This window comes from Chrysoperla carnea, chromosome 4 (assembly GCF_905475395.1).
Source record: "Chrysoperla carnea chromosome 4, inChrCarn1.1, whole genome shotgun sequence".
Lineage (NCBI taxonomy): Eukaryota > Metazoa > Arthropoda > Insecta > Neuroptera > Chrysopidae > Chrysoperla > Chrysoperla carnea.
The window spans coordinates 40,264,796-40,279,972 of record NC_058340.1 but is presented as its reverse complement, the minus strand read 5'-3'; the positions used below and the strand labels follow the sequence as shown (position 1 = coordinate 40,279,972).

At 28.6% G+C, this 15,177-nt stretch overlaps 1 protein-coding gene across 1 annotated transcript in view; it reads right to left on the bottom strand.

Annotated features, from left to right (window-relative positions):
- LOC123298003 (carbonic anhydrase-related protein 10) overlaps window positions 1–15,177 on the bottom strand; it is a 437,349-nt gene that overhangs the window by 195,568 nt on the left and 226,604 nt on the right. The window lies entirely within an intron of this gene.

Here is a 15,177-nt window from a genome sequence, read left to right as displayed (position 1 = left end):
ATATTGGTCAAAATCATTTATGATTTTTTTTAGTGCAAGATCCGTATTAGGGTGGACCTTCAAGCATCTGATTACCGAATGAAAGTTCTTTTTTATGAAATATAAAATATTAATAAATATTTCTGTAATGGGTTGCCAAAAAAAATATGGTCAAGACTATTTAAAATACAAATATCAAAACTTGGAAAGCTTGTAAACTTTATTTTTGACCAATCTTTCGTGGCCAATGATATGCCACCGTATTTGTAACAAAATTATCTTTATTTAGATATGCGAGTCAATGAATTAACAGATGCACGTAACTACTATTTTCAACTTGTATGTATACGATAATAGTGAACGAAAAGATGCAGACAATTCAGCTGCTGCATATTTCTTATGGATTTTACTTTCAGGTAGACCAAAAGTCGTTAGATATGCAAGTGAGAGAAGTTTCAAAAGATTTTACTCTTGGTATTTTCACTAAAAGTAGTTTTGATCGCATTTCTTTAGGCAACCATTGCAGTGATATTTGTTAACATTTTATACTTCATAAAAAATAATATTCATTCGGAAAGCAGATGGGCCAAGGTCGATCCTACTTCAGATCTGAGACTATGAAAATCTTTCTTTTTGAAGAATAATAGGTAGAAAATTATATACAACTGCGAGAATTCTGCTAGAAATACTTTGAGAAGCCTTAATCCAGTTTAATAAACTTTATTTTACTAATAATTAATCCGTAGCAAATAGAACTAGGAAAATAAATGATTGATTGATTGGCAGATTATTTATTTTAAGTCAACGTCGATATGGGAAAACAAATGAATTAATAAATCTTTCTGTATTTATAATTTAGCAGACATATAAAATCCTGTTCCATGAAATCAAAGACTACTTTCTTCGTGAAACGATAACATAATTTGTAGGAAGTTTAATTGAGTAAGCGAATTTAACAAATTTAAAGAAGTTTCTTACAGTATTTATAAAAATTACTGCAGATTGTAATATGTGTAAGTACTGGGGCAAGCGATTACCAGGAGATCTTATTAAACTGTTTACTGGTCTCATCGTTCATCGCTCTGGTTTATGGAGTTTTCTCATACCATAAATTCTTGGAGGGCCAGTCTTATTACTAGAACTTGTTTTCCACGTCTTGACCTATTCTTTTAAGTTTAGTAGAATCCTTGCCAGTTAACAAGTCCGTATCTTTATCACTGGAATTTAACGTTGTTGCATCTATACAAGTTTTTATTTTTTAAGTTTTAATTAAATTAACAGTTATTATTTGAAAAACAAATTATTGAGCCCCATTTTAAAATCAATTTTTTTAATTTTATTGTCAAAATTCAATTCAATACTTATTATTCCAATCAGTTATGCTAACTAAATTTAAACATATTACTTTTACATATTTTTGTAGTCCCTTTTTCCTTTATTTTGATACCCTACTCTGAAAGTTTGGCTAATTTTTTTAGTGTATTATTATTTAACGTCATTTTGTTTTTTTTTCCAACCGGATATATTAAACTAAATCTAACTAACATTTTTTCGTTTTTTCAGCTGTGTAAAAATGGATATGTTATAGAAATTGTTCTTTGACGATTATCTGGATATATTTTAAAATAAGTTGTAAAATCTACAATGTTTTTTAACCAAAATCATTGTTTGATAGTAGGTATGTTCATACGATCAATATATTTTACGATATTTTACTCGTTGTATACATATCCATGGAAAACCTCTTTACGTAGGTAGAGAGAGTTATGCAAATAAGCAATTGGGATAAATGTGCATTTGTAGCCAATAATTTAATGAAATTCTACATATAATATGTTGTAAATAACTTAGAAGAAGCAATACATGTTAAAAATAATTATATAACATGTTTATTAAAAAATTAGTATCGCTTTAGTTAACGCTCGTTGTTTCTAATTTTGGAATGAGTCCTTTAAGAGAGAAGCTTTTATAGAAAGACGTCTAATAATCCATTATCATAAACAGACTTTATCCAGTCTGTTTATGCAGAGTGCAATCCAGTAATACTTTACAATTTCAAATGAAGATAATGGTTAAGAATGAAAGTATTGTAAGCTGTATTAGCCCAAAAAAATATCGGTTCATAAACTTCTCATAGTATATGTCAGAATTTATACTCTCAAATAAAGCTAATGGCAGAAAATCGATACGCTTTGTTTAATTGTAAACTGGTTTTAAAGCCACAATTTAGAAAATAAAAAGTCATATATACAATAATCACTTTATATAAATTGGAAAAATTTAAAACATTTTTATGTAGAATAAATTTTACTCGACATGATTCTCAATGGAATTTGATTTATTTGAAATACTTCCGTTGTTATTTTTATAGTTTACAAATAATTTCAAAACAATGAAAATTAAAATGGAAAATAAAAAACTTTATCCCGCATATAAAAACGACAAATTACATTTTAAACTTCATGTAATTCAATTGTTTTTACTTCGGTGCCATCATTTTATATTTATACATTTTTTGTTTAAAAAAAAAAAAGTGGAAAAAATAAAAAGAATACACCATCATTATATTATTTGAGTAAACCACCACCACCACAAAAAAAAAATAAAATGTTGAAGACTTCTCTGCTTTTTCTTCTCTATGGAAAACAACATTTTCACATAGATATGATCGCAGAAAAACAAATGACAATGCAATGACAAAGACATTTTCAAGTTTGTTCAACCTCTTTCTTGTTTGTGTTTTCTTCCACGATAATATGGAACTTTTAAAATCTGTTTATCAGTTTTACTTACTACTCAAAATATATTTATCGTTATAGGTAACATATGCTAATAGTTGTTCCTAACTTTCCAACTTACGTAGTTTGTTTTGTTTTAGGTTAAATTTTCTTCTTCACAAAACTGTGTGTATAGCTCCATTTCCTTTTCTCTACCACAATACACCAGTAGTACCTATTCAATCTTATATAAATACATACCATGTATATTTGATTATGGCGTTCATACACTTAATGTGAGAAAAATTTTGGTCACGGCGGTTTAAGTTTGAAAATCGAGATTGCAATAATTAAATCCCAATTGAGTTGTTGCACAAAAATCGCATAAAGGATTTTAACAAAACTGTTTTTATTTTTTCAAGTTACACACGCTTTTAGAAAACCTTTCAAAAGAAGAAACTAAAACGTCCGATTTTCATAAAACATTTTTGTGGGACACCAATTTTAATAGGGTATTCCCCTATTTTTGAAAAAGTACTTCAAAATGTTGATTTTGCTAAAAAAAAGCCTTTATTTCGGAAAAATACACACGCTTTCTTGCCAAAAACTTAAATTAAATTTTAAACATTTTTTGAAACAGTCAAAAAATTTGATGACGTAATATCGGTATCATTATACGAAATAACACAAATAAGTTTGACAGATATATTCATAGACATCTGATTATAATAAATATAGATGCTGAATACACCTCCTTCATGCATATACCATGCACTGCACTACACCATCCCATCGCAACTATTAACTAAATTAACTTTGTTGCAATGGCGGAAATCGATAAATCAATATTTGAGGAAAGAGCAAAGTTACAACAACAAATTTCAAAGATTTGATTTTAAGAAAAATTTTTTTCCACATCGTATATGTATGTTAGGCATTGTTAATGTATAGACAATACTATTTCCGTTCCCAGTTTCATTACTTCTATAGTTTCAACTCAATGCTATTATTGTTGTGTTAGTTTCAAATATGTATATACAGAATGAAACAGAGACATGTGCGATTTAAAAACGCTATAAAACCAAAACCCATCAATTTAAAAAAAAAAATTATATTCTAGAAATTGAATATTAAAAAAACAGAAAATAAACATAAATTGAATTTTTAAGTAAATTATAAACTGTATTTTAATTAAATAAATTTAATTAAGTCGCATTACAAATTTGTCGAATTCAACAACTGACGATTTTTTGTACTGAGTTTACCGAAAAATTCAAAGTTAGAACTTGGTCTTTTGGAATAATGTGAACGGCTAAATGGACGGTACCTCCCAAAAAAAGTTTTTTCTCAGGTTCATTAAGTTTATTTGCTTGATTTTTTTTAAAATAATACCTTAATTCCAGTTGTACAAAACACAATTTACTAAACTAAGTCATAAGTGCAATTTATAATTGACAAAATACAATCAATGTAATTTTCTTAAATGTATTATTCATCTTAAGATGATAAGAAAATAATATGGAATAAAAAAAAACTTTTAACAAAAAGAAAAGTGACTTCAAAAAAAAAACTTTTCCAAAACCAATTAATATGCACTAAAAAGTAAAAAAATAACGATAATATAGTGCAGTCAAGGAAACAATTCTGACAGAACAGTTTGCTATATTAGCTTGGCTGATACCGACTCAAAAAATAACAATAATTTTAACTGCACTATATTATCGTTATTTTTTTACTTTTTAGTGCATGTTAATTGGTTTAGGAAAAGTTTTTCTTTTGAAGTCGATTTTCTTTTCTTTTTTTTTCTTTTTTTTATTTTGTGATTTTTAGTGAATCTGCAGTACACTAACTAATTTGTCACTAAAAAAGAATAATTGGAATCGGTTGGCATGATATTGAGTTATTCGTCCTCTTGACTTTTATGTTTTTTTCGTGGATTCCGTTGTCAGAACTAGACCAAAATGAAATGGGACCACACGGGAAGGACCAGATTTCATTTAGATAAAGAATCGTCAAAATCGGTTAACCCAGTCAAAAGTTCTGAAATACGAAACATTAAAAAAAAATACAGTCGAATTGAGAACCTCTTTTTTTTGGTTTGAGGTCGGCTTGACTTTACTAGTCGAAATTGACGAGTGTTTTAATTTTCGTAGCGTTTTTAAAATCGCACACTTCTTTGCTCCATCCTAAATACATTGAAGCGGTGGAAAGAGAATGTCTTTAGAATAACATTAAGGTTAGGTTGTTTGGTACATATCGTTCGTGAATAGGTTTGCTATTTCGGTTTAGGTCATGGAAATGACAATTTTATATTTGAATTAAGATGAAATTGGTTAAAGTTTCATTTACCACCTATACCTCCTATTTATATCTTACGAATGGATATGCAAATTAAACATTATTAGTTAAAGAGCTAAGAATTCTGAACGAATTGTGATCTTAGAAGACATTTCTAATTTGAAAAAGAAAACTTTTCTTCCACCGTGACAAAAAAACAGTGGTGTTTAAAAATTGAAGCAGATATTTGCAGTTCTACTTACTTAAGGATTGTTTTAAAAATGTTGTATTCCAAAATAAAATGCTTGTGAATTTATTTAGGGATTAAGATGGTACTTTTAACTCGCATGGCAATATGGCAATATGATATCGACAAAAAAATAAAAGAAAAAAACAGGTCAACTGCCTATTTTTTGAGAAGTAAGACGGCGCCGTGTTCAAACCAAAGTTTGAAGCCGCCTACAAACTTTGTAAACAAACGTGATGAGGGAGTAATGAAAAACTGGAAAATAAATATCAGTTAAAAAGGGTCAGATTTGGATACTTTGGGGCTTTGGGAAACATTCTAGAAAAAAAGGTAGGAAATACTTGTGAAAATTACGAAATTTTTGAAAGTAAGTTTTCTCGATTTTTCAAAGGGGTACCCCTTAAAAAAATTGCAAATAAACGAGAAATTTAATTTTGACCGAAAAAGTACAAAAATCTTGTGCTTTGATGGCTGGTCGAATAGTTTTTGAGATACGGACTAAAATGGATCCAAATATTGTGATATCCTCAGAAACTCCGAATCCAATCATTAAATTAACCGAATTTTTATAATTTTTGGATCAATCTCATCCACCAAGTTTCATTAAATTCCAAAAAAAAATATTTTTGCGTTTTTTTCAGTTTTTTCAAAGGGATACCCCTAAAAAAAATTGCAAAAAACCGAGAAATATTTTTTATCTCCAATTGCGATAAAACTCAGTATATAAGGTAATTTTGACCCAAAAAATTAGAAAAATCGAGTGAATTTGATGACTGGTCGGATTTGAGATACGGACTAAAATGGATTCATATATGTAAAAGTTGTAAAAGAGATCTAGAAGCTTATCATATTAATTAAGACATGATTGATATGAACATATCAATAAAGATATTATTTATTTTATTTGATTTGATTTAAAGATTTTTTTAAAAATTGTATGGAATAACGTATATTTTCAGTGGCAAGGTCACACTGGAAACACACTTCCTTTTTATTATAACGATGGTTTTATGGTAGAATATTCCTAGACTATATTTGATAAATAAACAAAGAAGTGATGCAATGTAAATTATGCTGAATAATCAACATAATTTATATAAAGATTTTATAATATTCATACCTTCATATAACATAAATACCCATACTATGCTTTTATTGCTTCAGGTAATTAGCGAACCATCGTTATTTTATCGAAAATAATATTGGCTGTATGCATACTCTTCGTTAATTATTCTCTAGCCACATTCTAGAATACTCATCACATTTAATGTTACAATAATAACGCTTAGAATGTTTTAACTGGTGCATTTTTAATGACACCTTTAAGTTGACTAAAGATCAGTTATAACCAGAATCATTATCAGTAAATAGTGTAAAATATTCACACTATTTTCTCAAAGAAAAGTTCCCTGCACATGCTGTTCATGCCTGTCCTTTCAGAGCATACACTAAAGATCCATGAATTCAGGATGAAAATAAATTTTATTTGAACATATAAGGTGGTTCATTAATATTGAAAAAAATTTGAGGAGAGATTCTTTCCAAAAAAATAAGCAAAAAAATTTATTCAAACCTAGTTAAATATTTTTTGGAGATATTCGTTGATAATGTTTCGAATACTTAAAGAAGTGAAATTTTAATCACAAAGTCAAAATGGTTTATATATAAACGTGTAGCAGATGTTCGTATAAACAGATGAACCATTTTTGACATAAATAACGATAAAGTTTTGAAATTATTTTTGTATTTCAATATCTCGAAAATGAAAAGATTTTAACCTATCTTGTTGAATTGAATCTCAGATACAATGAAACAAAAAACATTTACTCTCTCTCTCTCTCTCTCTCTCTCTCTTTCTCTCTTGCCATTATTACAAGTACCTGTATGACCGAGCTTTTCTCGGTATTTTTATTTTTTTAAGACACAATTTTTATCACTAATCACGAATGTCCCGATAATGTTTATGTCGTTAACTACGATATATACCAATAGATGTCAAGAAGAGTTATATTTTTCAGTGTATGTTTCAGTTTTTCCTGAAAAAAAAAAACAGATAAAACGACGTTTTTTTTTTTTTTTTAAATGAAACCTCGTTTAAATATATAAGATTTTTGTTCAAAACTTTGTCATCGTAAATCTCGAAAAGTCTTTTATACATATCTTTATCTTATTTTTGGACAAAGACTAACACCTTCAAATTCTTTTGTAATATTAATGGGATAGATAATAGATGTTCTAGAAACCGAAATATGTGTGTCAAACTTAATTCTGCCGTTCAGGAAAGAAAAATGAAGAACACGTCTTTTTACTGAACATAATCACGTATGATTACTTTACTAGAAGTAATTTTGTTTGTTTTATATTTATAAAACGAAGCCTTAAGGTAAAAAATTTTAAATTAAGTTATGAATTGTATTATTTGCCTTAATATTTAAAATCTTTTTTTATCTAAATGTTTTTAAAATTAGATAGAAAAAAAAAACAGCAGACACAAAGTTAATTTAAAAATTTGTTTGTAAACGTCTATTAATATAAGTTGATAAAATTTTCAGCCTCCGTAAGAGCCTATTTTATTATTATTCCTGGCATATATGTAATATGCAAGGTATACTAAGTTTAGTCCCAAGTTTGTAACGCTTAAAAATATTGATGCTTTGAACAAAATTTTGTTATAGGTGTTTATAAAATCACCTAATTAGTCTATTTTAGGTTGTCTGCCCATCTGTCCGTCTGCCCGTCTGTCCGCCTGTCCGCCTGTCCGTCTGTCTGTCTGCCCGTCTGTCTGCCAACTCAAAAACTAAAAAATATATCAAGCTGAAATTTTTACAGCGTACTCAGTATGTGAAAAGGGGGGTCCTGTTCGTAAATGAGCAACATAGGTCAATTGGGTCTTGACTTATGAGTCCGTAGGACCCATCTTGTAAACCGTTAGAGATAGAACAAAAGTTTAAATGTAAAAAATCTTTCTTATAAAAAAATAAACAACTTTTGTTTGAAACATTTTTTCGTAAACATCACTGTTTATCCGTGATAGTATGTATTATATGGGGATGTCAGTTATGTATGTGTGACATGTAAGTATGTATAATGTGATAGAGTAATTCAACAATGTCTATGCATGGTATTTCAACCATTAACTCAGACAATTGTTTGTTGTCACTTGTTATATTAAATTTTAAAACATAAAATTTTGTTTAGTCTATTTCGTTTTTATTAAAATTCTCAATAGCAATGGCAAATTACATTATTCTAGTCTTTTAGAAGCAAGTGAATTAAATATTCATTGAGACTTTATGCTAGTAATGTTCATGGATTTATGCTCACTAGAAATTAACATCTATAACTCTATTTTAAATTCAAATCATATGGGTCTTTAGTTTCGAAAATATGAGGGAATATGCATTTCCTGAAAAAATACTGCCAGTTACACACAAGTTCTCAACAATATTTGAATAAAGTTTAATATATTTAAATCGAAAAAAAACGATGTAGACAGTATACGTACAATGAATTCACTTTCCAACTTTCAATAATAAAATAATATTAGAATTGTTACACATTCAGCATTTATTTTATTTTTGGTTTACTATTAATGTTATTTCTAAACTTTAGTAAAACAACATAGGTACAAATGTTTTCAGCTTAAGTACGGATCAAAAATATTTACGGAGCGAGAAAATTGACATCCATACTCTAAGCAGTAATCTGCTTCGAGGAGTAAAACTATTACCTCAAAAAGTTTTGTTCAAAAACTGATTATGGAGGTTATGAATCTGTGAGATCTGCGCGGCTAGAAAATATCTATAGACATCAGAAACACTTAAACTATACGCAGTTCCCTCATAGATATAAAGGATTTTTGTTTATAACTGTGTATCTAAATGACTCCAGACTTATAGTTCTCCAGTTCTATAGTATGACTTTAGTTAGGCCCTAGAATATTTAAGCATTGTAGTAAGTGTATTTAAAACAATAGTGGTCTAATAAAAGGTGTGACCTATTTTTAATTTGGCATTTCATTCTTAATTGTATTTTCATGAATTACTATGAATTCTTAATAGCCATTTATTCAGGGCCATCTGCAATCCAGTTTAATCATATAATCGTCCAATCCAGTTTGAAACAACCGGTTGTCGCATGGCAAAATGTCCACTCAGCACAGTTTGCGTCAACTTTCATATTTTTATTTTTTGTGATATGACGTCCGGTTTTTGCCGTATTGGATTTTGATTCATGTCATGTTCTTAAGTATACTCGAAAGATTAAAACCAATCGATTGACTTAAAATCATCAAAATCGGTCGAACAAACACATATACATACATACACATCGGCTGATAAACTCATTACCACTCCTTTACCACTCCTCTGCGTCGCGCAGTCGGGTAAAAATATACTCTTGTGAAACAACTTTGAAATTTTTTTAATAACAGTTAGGTTATTCTCATTATTGACAACAAATACATAATAATATCAATATAAACATAATAAAGTTAAAACAATAACATTTATTTTATATTGATATTTGTATTTGAGACAAAGATAAATACATTTATTTTATTATTGTCGTCGCAAGTATAATAATCATAATCATAATAATAATATTCACTTGTCTTTATTTGTTATTGTTATGCGTTGTTGTTGTTCTTACTCTTGTTGTTGTTATTGTTCAATTTTGTTTGTTGACAAAAATATGGTTGGCTGTCCGATGCGTGTTAATAAATAAATCTTGGTACTGTTATTGGGTGGATAAAGTGGTAGAAAATCTTGAAAAAAAATTTGCAAATATACCAGGTGGCCTGTTTTTAACAATCCAGCAAAAAGTCTCACCAATTAAAAGCATTTGGAAAAATGAATAATGTAAAAATTATAATACTCGGAGAGAATCTCACAGGCCTTAAATTTCTTAATAAAACACAATCTTTTTTTCTTGCTCTTTAATTTCGGTGGAAGATTATCCATTTTGATTTCTCTCTCTTCTCTCTCTTTGTAACATGAAACGTGCGTGCGAAAAAGATAATCTGGGTGTTGCATTTAAAAAACAAAAATTATCATTTCTTTTTCAAGTTATAATATTTCACAAAAAGGCTATTTTGTACACATTTTATGATATTCAACATTCGATTAAAGGGTTGTTACATAATTTATTACAAGTTTTTCACATGTTCATTTATTTATCGATAAAACAGTATCCAGTTACAAGAAACAATAAAAAACTGACCATTTTTTTAAAAGATATTTTTGAAAATTCTAAATTTACATATTATTTTTTGTACACCGAAGATAAACTTGGCCGCGTTTATGTTAAAGCTTAGGGAATGGTGATTACAGTACTTTTAAGAAATATAAGATCAAAAGAAGGCATCATTTCTTACGTTTGGTAGTATAGAAATCTTCGTTTTAATACTTATACAAGGAAAACTGGTAATTATAATAATGAGGTAATTTTGTACATAAATATTTTGGATATCTTGTGTGCTAATAATTTCCGTAGTAGCCACGTAGTTCCCTCGAATATTTGCCGAAACAGAAGTGCTTAAACTGAGCAGCACCCGTACATTTCACCATTATACACGCTATTGAGTTTTCATCATCACTAAACATGCTGTTATTCAAATCAATTAAATTCACATCGATTAAAAACAATTGTTTGTTTATTTCAGCACCCATAGAATTAAATTGTATTGCCTTTCAAATTTTCTAATATTTGTTTTGAATAGTCAAGAACATGTCAAAGGAAACAAATACTTGAAATATGGATTGAGACAGAACTGTAGAAGCAGCACTACTGCTGAAAATAGAGCGCCCTAGTGTTAAAAATGTCAAAGAAAGTGATGTAAACAGTGCAATAAATAGTATTGTTAGTAATTAAAAATGCAAAAAATAACTAAATTTGGATTCTTGCCCGTCAAATGTACCGAAAAATTTTTTGGATTCAATTAAGAAATTTCTTAATTTAACAACTTTGTAATTGTTTTGTATACCACTTGCCATCACTTTGTTTCACATTTGCCACGCCAGATGGTGTCAAAGTCATCTTTCTCAATCCCTATAAACTTTATAATTTTCAATGTATGTTATTTTTTTCTATGGTGTTAAAAATATCTGACTGAAAACTGCTATATATTTATAAATCAAACCAATTCACTAAAAATGATTTACTGATGATTTTGTGCACCGGGTATAAAATTTTGTCAAGCTAGAGCTAGAGCGACGATATTAAAGAGTTTATGAGGCCAAGATCTTGACTTAAAAATTCCAACACGAAATAATTTTTCCAAATTTGTTGATTACTTTTGCACTGTCTTGTACATATCTCTATGCCATATTTTATTTCTATATAATTTTAAATAAAACAATCGCTGTAATAATTTATCCTAAAATTTATTATACTTGGGAAATAGATATGTTATGTTTAGTGAGTCGAATACAATGCCGAATATTACCGATTATATTGTTACTTGTCTTTTTAAAACCATTCGTTCATATACAATAAATTTTCAAAAGTGATTCAATATATAGTGAGCTTAATAATAATATTGAGAGAATGAATTGTATATGTTTATTTTAGTATCATATATTTATGGAGAGTTTAAAGTTGTATATTTATTTGAAAAATAAATTAAGGTATATGAATTTAGTATTTAATTGAAACATTATCTATTATGGTATAGACCAAAATAGTTCCTATGTCAATATGTATGTTGTGTCTTTGTCAGATGCAAGAGCTTCTATTTATGTTATAAAGTGTGAGACAATGTTATCTGGTAAGAGACTGGGACCAACATAAATGACTTAATTCAATAATAAAATCGTTAAACATTTAATTCGAAGAGATTAAAGCAAAAAAATTTTTCTTTTCAAAACTTCCATTAACTTTTATAAATAACCATATGAAAATAGATCGGATAATTAATGGCCCGAGTGGAGGCTCTTATTGATGAACAAGAGCAAGACCTTTTTCGATTATATTATTTATTTAACTCACTGTCTTTCGAGTTTTATATCTTTGGCGTACAAGTCTTGGTTTTGATAGACTTGTTTGGCCTTGTAAAAGATTAAGAGCAAGAATAGAGTAAAAAGGCAACTGAATAATTTATGGATAATTAGGATTTGGGTGTAGGAGCAAAGTACAAGTCTGTGCGTAAGATCAAGAGAGTCAAATTTGTTATTTTGCGGCTTTACTGTTCAAAAATTTCTGAAGGAAGGAACTAAAAAGTAGAAGCATAAAACGTACAAACCAATTACTTACTCAGAAAACGAACATGACTATTGCATGCAACAAAAAATGATTTGCATTCGCGCTGCTTTCTATGCGATAATTCAAAGACTCGTTCAAAGATTATTATTAAAGAGCTATAAACTAAGAACATTTTCAAGATTAGTTCTTGCACTGTGCCTCAGATTTGCTATACATGAAAACAGAGCAAGGAGTCCAAAAAACGATAAAACACAAAATAAATATATTGTATATGTTACTACTGAATAATATTAGAAAATTTCGCAAGTGGGAAGAATTTCCAACAGTGAAGAATTGCGAACAATAATTATCGCAGCGAGTGTAATGAAATAGTGGAAACAATTGAGCATTTTGTGTGTACTTACCAATATTGGAAAACTAGTGGATCATTATGGTACAACACTGTAAGGCCGAAAGCAGCAAATAGATATTGGACTTTGCACGAGACTGAAAATTTTTAATTAAGTGATAACCAGTCAGAAGAATGCACTGCGCTGGTAGGAGCGTGTTTTTAGTGGACAAATCCCTTGAAATAAATAAACCACTAATAGATTTCTTTTGTCATAATGATATTCTCCATCATTATATGTATAATGTAAATAACAGCAACATCTATATTCACTTAAAATGTCAATATATTATATATATATTCGATCATAAACATACTACACCGATACAGATATTATAAAAAAAATAGTGCAGGAGCTGCGTCAGCTAGGCGAATTCCATCAGAGATAGAAAAAACAAAACATTTTTCTTAAAATCGAAATCGATAAAATTTCCATTTTTAGAAGGATATTGCATTTCAAGAACTTTTATTTCAAAAACTAAGCGTCTAGAGAAAAATTCACTAGAGTATCTTTTTGCTTAAAACTGATCATTTTTGTAATTTTTTAAAATTTTGTAATTTGCGCACCTCTCCACCCCTTGTTTATCTGTCGATTTTTCCCATTAACCTTCTTGATAAGTAATTTTATTCAAATCGGACTTAAATTGCGACCGTCAGAAAGAGTACACATAAACACGTAAACGTATAGATACATTTGTCTCTAAATATATAGATTTTAACGACATTTTTAACGTCTATTAGGTAGGATCGATGAACATTTGAAGAAATTTTTCCAAAATACCATCATCAGTACAAAAACAATATCTCCATTTTCTACGGCAATTCGCTAATATAGTATTGAAATTGAAACCTCGTACGAAAATTTCATGGAAAGTTAAGCTCCATCACTAAAGTCATATTTTTTCCTCATTATTCGTTTCTTATAAGCAAATGCTTTAACTGAAGATTTTACAAAACCAAAAGGCACGTCTTCAACCTGGACACAACATACAAACTTGTAACCCTTTAACTCCATTTAGAGAAAGCGTAGAGGTGAACATAACTTTACAAATTTCAATGTGTGAGATAGTAAATAGGTATTGCAAAACTTAGTTTTAGGCGAAATTTTTGAATTGTTTAATTGTATTATGGTTTTGGCTTGTTTGAGGCTCACGCTGCGCTTATACTTATATATATATTAAATTACCCTCACAATTTTGACAGTAAATATCGCAACCGTTCTCCAAAGAAACGAAATCTTTGCGTCTTTCGTTATGCCATGTGTAAAAGGGACTATCGATGACTTCAAAAATTCAAATCGTCCTAGAAATACGGACAAGCATTTTTAGTTACAAATTTTACGAACATTAGAGAGACAGAGAGATCGCACATAGTATTTTACGACATATACTATGTTTGCCATAAAACTTCATGCTCAGTTTTGTTACAAATAGATACAAACAAATCTTTAATTTTCTTTGCTGTTTTTATAATTATTCGAAAAATAATTTTGCTTTTTGTTACATGAATGAAACTTTATTAAAACAAAAAGAAATGCAACAATATTTTCTATTATCGGACACATAAACATATTAAACCAAAATATTTATATGTTTTTTGATGTATTGAAAGTTTATGCATACATAAAATTTCAAAATTAATAATAAATATTATCATTAGTTGACAAATTCAATTAGTTTTCACTTGATTTATAAACGCATTTACCTCTATAACTCTATCTCTCTATATCTGTAAAAACATTAAATATTATAATATAAAATATTAAAACCACAAATTGAGTTTTCTAAAATTAAATCTTTCGTATTTAATTTACTATCAACCAATTAATAGCTCGCTGAACATTGGAAGAGTATATATGTGATTTTAAAATCTATATATATATATATATATATATATATGAAAAAGGAAGCTGATTGGTAGATCTATGCACAGCTAAAACGCTGGGTCTGCATGAAAGCATGAAATTTTGTCCAAACGTCCTTAAGTTACGTAAGCGTGCACTAAAAATGATAAACGGAAGTTTGTATGAAACTTGAAATAATGATGAGATATGTGCATGGTTCAAAACAAAAGTTTCCTGTGTTACTGTTTTCAAAAAATTCGTCAAGGGGATAAAATAGGGGGTGAAAGCTTATTTGAAACTTTGTCATTTTCAAAGTTAGAAATGTGAAACTTGATATATGAGCTCATGGTTTGAGACAAAAGTTTATTTTACTTTTTTCAAAAAAATCCATTCTTTAAGACGGTCAAATTGGGGATGTAAGTTTATATGAATCTCCGTAATTTTGGTGGTTAAAAAAGGATGATAGTTTGTAAGAAAATTCGTCAATTTTGAATTAACTACTTACTATTCGTTATTTGTGAATTAA